The 7,411-nt window shown below is 35.6% G+C and overlaps 1 pseudogene; it reads left to right on the forward strand.

The window, feature by feature from the left end:
* The first annotated feature begins 3,609 nt into the window (after positions 1–3,609).
* Positions 3,610–7,008, forward strand: LOC107868808 (annotated as a pseudogene).
* The last annotated feature ends 403 nt before the right edge of the window (positions 7,009–7,411 follow it).

Here is a 7,411-nt window from a genome sequence, read left to right on the forward strand (position 1 = left end):
CAGGAGAAAATGAGGAAGAAAATTATCTCTTTGCTTGCGTTGATACAGATTATAAAGTCAAGTGATTTATGGTTTGTAGATAGTGGTTGTTCAAATCATATGACGGGCACCAAATCTATGTTCCAAGAGCTTGATGAGAAACAAAGGAAGAAGGTGCAACTTGGCAACACAAAAGAGATGCAGGTTGAAGGAAAAGGCAAGGTGATTGTCGACACTAGCCATGACAAAGTAAAAGTGTTGGATAATGTTCAGTTTGTACCTGATCTAGGATGCAATTTGATAAGCGTTGGACAACTGATGACTGATGGATATTCGCTTTGGTTCGATGACGATGTGTGTGTCATTACAAACAAGAAGTCAGGCAAAAAGGTTCGCATCACCATGATGCCAAATAATATGTTTCCGTTGGATGATTCCAATATGGAAAATTTTGCCCTTGCTGCAAGTGCAAAAAATGACTCAAAGTTGTGGCATTGAGGTACGGTCACCTTAACATAAAAGGATTGAAATTTCTCGTTGACAAAGGTATGGTTCTTGGACTACCAAAAATCGATTCTATTGAATTGTGTGAAGGATGCATTTATGGAAAACAAACTAAAAAATCTTTTCCTATTTGAAAGGCTTGGAGGGCTTCAAAATGTCTTGAATTAATACATGTTGATTTATGTGGACCTATGCATACTACATCTTTTGCTGGTAGTCGTTATTTTCTACTATTTACTGATGATTATAGTTGCATGAGTTGGGTCTATAATTTCAGAAATTCAAGCAATTCAAAGCCATGGTTGAGAAACAAAGTGGTCTGTCCATCAAAACCTTTTGCACTGATAGAGACGGCGAATTCTTGTCCAAGGAATTTAATTTCTTTTGTGAAGAAAGTGCATCCACAGGGAGCTAACAACACCATATACACCGGGAGCAAAATGGTGTCGCTGAGCGGAAAAATGGCACTGTTGTGGAGATGGCAAGAAGCTGTTGCAGGCAAAGGGACTTTCCAATCATTTTTGGGCTGAAGCTGTGGCTACATCAGTCCATTTATTGAATCTATCTCCCACAAGGGTTGTTCTAAATCAAACTCCATTTGAAGCTTGGCGGGGTAGAAAACCATCTGTAAGCTATTTAAGAATTTTTGGTTGTATTGCTTATGCTTTGATAAATTCTCAATTCCGTCATAAGTTGGATGAGAAATCTAAAAAATACATTTTTATTGGTTATTGTACACAATCCAAAGCATATAGATTGTATAACCCCTTTAGTAGAAAGATTTTAATCAGAAGGGATGTAGTATTTGATGAAACGGCAAGTTGGAATTGGAGTGGAAGCAATGGTAAGATGCCAGAGCAGATTCCTATGCCAATTGGAATCACTTTTGAAGGAATTCAACAACCAAATGCTGCAGCTACAACAGCGGGTTTTTCTACAACTTCCTCGGATTCATCTTCTTCGGCTTCACCGAGCAAAACCTCTTTAGATACAACTCTCGAAGAGTCTCCAGATGAGTCAATTCCATTAAGAAGATCAACAAGGCCTACAAAGCCGAATCCCAAGTATGCTAATGACATGTATATATCTTGTCAATTTTCTTTTGTTGTTTCATATCCTACACATTATGGAGAAGCAGCTAAAAAGAAAGTGTGGCGGAGTGCGATAGTTGAAGAGATAAATTCTATCAAAAAGAATGGCACATAGGAGATGGTGGAATTGCCGAAAGACAAAAATGCAATCGGCTTGAAGTGGATCTTCAAGACAAAGTTTGCAGCGGATGGGAGCCTACAGAAGCATAAAGCTCGCCTTAAGGCAAAAGGATATGCGCAACAATATGGTATAGATTTTGAAGAAATATTTTGTCCAGTTGTTCGGTTTGAAACCGTTAGACTTGTTCTAGCATTGGCTGTGCAGTCACAATGGCTAGTTTATCAATTTGATGTCAAGTCGGCATTTCTCAATGGAGACTTACAGGAAGAGGTCTATGTAGCACAGCCAGAAAGTTTCATAAAGAAGGGCGATAAAACAAAGGTCTACAAGCTAAAAAAGGCATTATATGGTTTGAAGAAAGCCCCTCGAGCATGGTATAGCAAAATCGATGGGCATTTTCAGACAAAGGGATATATGAAAAGTGAGAATGAACCCACATTGTATGTAAACAAGAGAGGTACTGATTTCATCATTGTTTGCCTTTACGTTAATGATATTATTTATACTAGCTCTTCTATTTCACTTGTGGATGAATTTAAGTCACAAATGATGAATGCGTTTGAGATGTCAGATATGGGTTTATTACATTACTTTCTTGGCCTTGAAGTTCATCAAGCTGAAGATGGAATATTTCTATCACAAAGGAAATATGCCAGGGACTTTCTCATTAAATTTGGTTTGCTCAATTGCAAGCCTGCAGTTACACCTATGAATGTTAGTGAAAAATTGTGGCTTAATGAAGGAGCAGAGATGGATGATGCTAGAAGTTTCAGAAGCCTGGTTGGAGGTTTGATTTACCTAACCCACGCTCGCCCCGATGTTGCATTCTCTGTTGGTGTCATTTCCAGGTTCATGCAACAACCTTCAAAGGTTCATTTTGGAGCAGCAAAAAGGGTTCTGCGTTATATCACTGGAACTATGGACTATGGTATTTGGTATTCACAAGTTTCCAATTTTAGATTATGCGGGTTCACTGATAGTGACTATGTTGGGTCGTTGGATGATAGACGGAGCGTTTTAGCTCATGTTTTCACTTTGGATTCAGGTGTGGTGACTTGGAGTTCAAAGAAATAAGCTACAACAACGCTGTCAACCTCAGAAGCTGAGTACATTGCAGCAACTTCAGCAGCTTGTCAAGCCATCTGGCTTAGAAGGATGTTAGCAGAACTTCAGCATAAGCAAGAAAGTGCAACAGAGATATACTGTGACAACAAAGCGTCGATCGCCATGATAAAGAATCCAAGTTTTCACAGTAGAACTAAGCACATTGATGTCCGCTTCCATTTCATTCGCGATTTGGTAGCAAAAGAGGAAATAATACTGAAGCATTGAAGCACTCATAAGCAATTAGCTGATATACTGACGAAGTCTTTGGCAGCAGACAAGTTTATTTACTTTAGGGCTTTGCTTGGTGTATGTAACTTTGAATTAAGGGGGAGTATTGAAGACTAATTCAATGTATGACCAAGTCAAATTCAAGTTGTTAGTAGTTTCCTATTTTTATGGGCTATTAGCAGTCATGTTGCAGTGTATTTTTAGTTAACAGATAATGGAGTTAGTTGCTTAGTTAGTGGATAGTTGGTAACTCAGTTAGTGGTTTATTTGTTTTATAAGTCTATATAAAGGCATATTTTCAGTTTTTTTATATATACAGAAAAAGTTGTGTCTCAGCATATATTGAGTCCTCTTACTTTCAACCTCTGCTCTTTACGGTTTTTGCAGTCTATTATCCCAACAGTGATATGTCCCTCTCGATTTTTCATATTTCATATCTTTTTCTTTCTCTTCAGTTTTATTGATACTATATTGCACTTTTGCATTGCTATCTAATATTATTTGCAGCCCATAAATTAGCTTGAATATCATTTCATTTTTCATTCAAATAATAATGTTCCCAAACACATCAGAACAAAAATGGAGGGCAAAAGAATTGAGCCACATATGATATTTGTACCATACCCAAGCCAAGGTCACATTAACCCACTCCTCCAATTTGCAAAGCCTTTTGCCTCAAAAGGTGTCAAAGCAACTATAGCCACAACTAAATACACTGTAAACTCCATTCATTCACCTAACATCTCAGTTGAACCAATTTTTGATGGATTTGATGAAGGTAGTTTCTCTCAAGCAGAAAAGGATGATATATTCCACAAATCTTTCAAAGAAAATGGGTCGAGAACTCTATTACAACTCATTGCAAATTACAAAAATTCAACACATTTTGTAAGTTGCATTGTTTATAATTCGTTCTTGCCATGGGCTCTTGATGTGGCTAAAAGACATGGGATTATGGGGCTGCATTTTTTAGATATTCGGCTACGGTTTGTGCGGTGCGGTGTTTGCTCATATTCACCATGGCACATTTTCATTGTCGGTGAAAATTGAAGAAAATGAACTATTGTTATTGCCTGGTTTCCCTTGTTTGTATCATCTTGATGTTCTTGGATTTATTATGAAGCCTGAAAGTTATCCTGTTTATTTAGCCATTAAAATAAGCCAATTCTCTAATGTGGAAAAAGCTGATAGGATTTTTGATAATTTCTTTCAAGATCTAGAGGGAGAGGTATGTTTTCAATAACGCATATTACATAAATAAACATTCAAATTTGATCTTAATTGAGAGGTTATAAGCATTTCAACTTTAAGAGTGCTTATCTAAGTACTTCGACTTGGTCTCTACTATGTCTCATGGACATCTAATACTAATGTGACACATAAAATTTAGAGGTGCCTAGATAATTATTTTATAAGTTAAAAGAGTGTTCAGCTGACATGGCAAAATCGAATTGAGGTGTCTAAATATGCATACCTTGCTAATTGAGGCCAAATTTACACATCAATTTGTCATGCATGTCTTTCAATAATGTAAACCACTCATTAATGGGTTTTTTTCATGTATAAAAATTTCAAATAGCAAGAGGAGTATCAAAGTTAAGGGTACGGAGCAAGTCTATGAAAACCCCTTGGTGAAAAATGCCTGAATTGGCTAAAAACAAAGGCAAATCAATCAGTAATCTACACTTCATTTGCAAGCATGGGATCACTCACACCAAAACAAATGGAAGAAATAGTCTTGATCTTCTCACCAGTCCTTCTAACTTCAAGTATAATTCTCTTGCAACTTTAATTTTGACCAAATCATTTTTTCTTTCTCTGTATTTATTTTAAATAGATCTCTTAACATTTTTCTGTTGTATAGAAATTTTGGCTGCTGAGGCTGAAGGAGTGCCTCTGGTATTCACAAATGACCTGAACATTGATGATGAAGGAAACATCTATTTATGATACAGGAAAGATGAATCATGATGATACAGGAAACATGGTAAGTTGTACTGAAATGGGACAAACATGGTGGTGCATAGAACTAAATCAATTTTTGATTATTGTTCATACACTCACCCTTCTGTATATGATTCTCAATTCCTCAAGCCTCTACATGTGTCTGCTCACTTGCATTTAGATGTTAACTGGCTTCATTAAAATGCCAACGACATCCTTTTCTCATTGCTTCTATTGTTTTGCTTTTCTGTCATGTCTCAGTTTGTTGCACTACTATTATACCCTAGAAATGTAGTTATTAACACTCTGTTTGGATGGTTCTTATGTATTGTTTCATAATGTATCATGTTATATCGTATTCTATTGTATTATTTTTCATCGTTACATAATTTCACACATCAATAATTTGAAGAATAAACCTACCAGAGAAGTAGGGTATGGGGTAGAGCTACTATAAAAAGGTAGTGTAAAGGATATAACAAGATTATTAAATAGTAAGTAAAAACAAAATAAGGAGAGAAAAGGGTAATGACACGATCACATCAAGTCGGTCGTTACATAAAATGATACTTCTCATTGTTACCTAATGATTAAATTAACGATACAACACAGTAAAATGTAAGTATCAATAAAAACAAACAACACAATACAATGGGTAGATACTATCCAAACAAGCTGTTAGTTATGTGTTTGGGGGTTGAGAGAATGGTTGATACCAGAGAAGAGTGTATGTAGACCTTACCTCTACCCTAGAGGTGAGGTAGATAGGTTGTTTGCGAAAGACCCCCAGCTCAACACGAAATCTATATGATTTGATTATAGATTGACTAAAGGAGGTCGTACAGGTTGCTTGAGGTGATAAGTTTGGTATTTTGCGAGAGTACTAATAGAATAATTTCAACGATACGAGGAAAGGAGAAGGCTATGAACCTCAAGATTTTATTTCTTTTTTGCAGAGATTTTTCTATCTTAAGCGATGGTCTACTATTGAATGTCTTGAGCTCTTTAAAATATGCTCAACTTTCCGAGGCTGTTTCTCAACATTATTTTATAGACTATTAAAAATGCTAATTTATATATTCAAGTTTATGTAACTTGTAATTTTGTATAATGCCCCGAAAGCCAGCAAGACACTACAGACCAGCGTGGTGTCTTCCTCTGATTTTCTCCTTATTAGCTCGTTCAATGGCACGGATTTCATCAAATAATAAGGTTACACACAAGGTTCAAAACTCAAGATTTCCAGGAAATAATCTACCTAGCTCTTTAGGTGAAATATTTGATTAAATTGTTTATTTGGCGTATGTCATGTAGTTGGTTATATTTCTTACTTATTTTGAAGCAAAATGTTTTCTTTCGTAGGTGGAAGGATGGTAAATCATGGACAAATAGACAACAGTGAATATTCCAGTTCTTCGGATGATGAAGAATTTTCGATGTAAGACATCCCATTACTCTTTGCTGGTAAATGATTATACATATGTCATGTAAGTACACTAATGACTTCTCTTTTGGTTTTGAAAGCGAACTGTTCAAGCAGATTTGAGTTCTTTATCCAAAACCAAGTGATTTCCATGGAGTGAAAATACTGCTGTAGACCTACCTTGATGATAAGCAATGGGATTTGAGTGGTTTTATGGATGTAATACTAGGTCAATCTACAGTGGGATCTGCTGTTAAAATAGAGAATGATGAAGATGATGGTATTTACTCCATTGTCATTGCTCTTAACTTGGGGAGACATAAGGTGAGAGAAGCTAACACTTGGTGTGCTACATCCATGTTATGCTATAATATTATCACCGTGTTATTCGGCCTGTGATGTCCAATTTGGCATCCGAGTCTAGAGATGCTTCTGAGTTCCCATTTTGTTTGTCCAGTGCTAAATGCTTATAGTTGATTGTTGACCGTAGAAAATGTTTGTTGACTTTGATCTTGTTACTGTGGATTTTGCTTCTTACTTTTCAGTTTGATTTGTACATTTTGGGAATGCACTCGAACTACGCTTCCTTTTTCTCGATTTTCAGAGTTTGAAAACTGGGCATAATTTTTTTTCATTTGTTGGTTTGGCTGCTTAGTTTTTTAGTTACAAGCTCTTCGATCTGTGCAAATCATATTAGTTACAAGCTCTTCCTTATTAAATGACTACCAAGGTATTTCAATAATTTTATGGTGCAATAAAATGATTATACATGCATATTATTTTTTTCTTATATTTATTAGCTTTGTCCTCATGTATTATTTTAATAATATTTTTATTTAGACCTTTGTAATTGAATTATACATGATAGTATTTTTTTATAAATATTTTTTTGTTTCTTATTAAATGACTATCAAGGGTGTTTTGGTAATTTTATGGTGCAATAAATATTTTGAAATCGACGTATGTCTAAACTTATATAGTTGAAACTTTCAAATGAGACGTGCATATGATGTA

Source organism: Capsicum annuum, chromosome 4 (genome assembly GCF_002878395.1).
Source record: "Capsicum annuum cultivar UCD-10X-F1 chromosome 4, UCD10Xv1.1, whole genome shotgun sequence".
In the NCBI taxonomy this organism is placed as follows: Eukaryota; Viridiplantae; Streptophyta; class Magnoliopsida; order Solanales; family Solanaceae; genus Capsicum; species Capsicum annuum.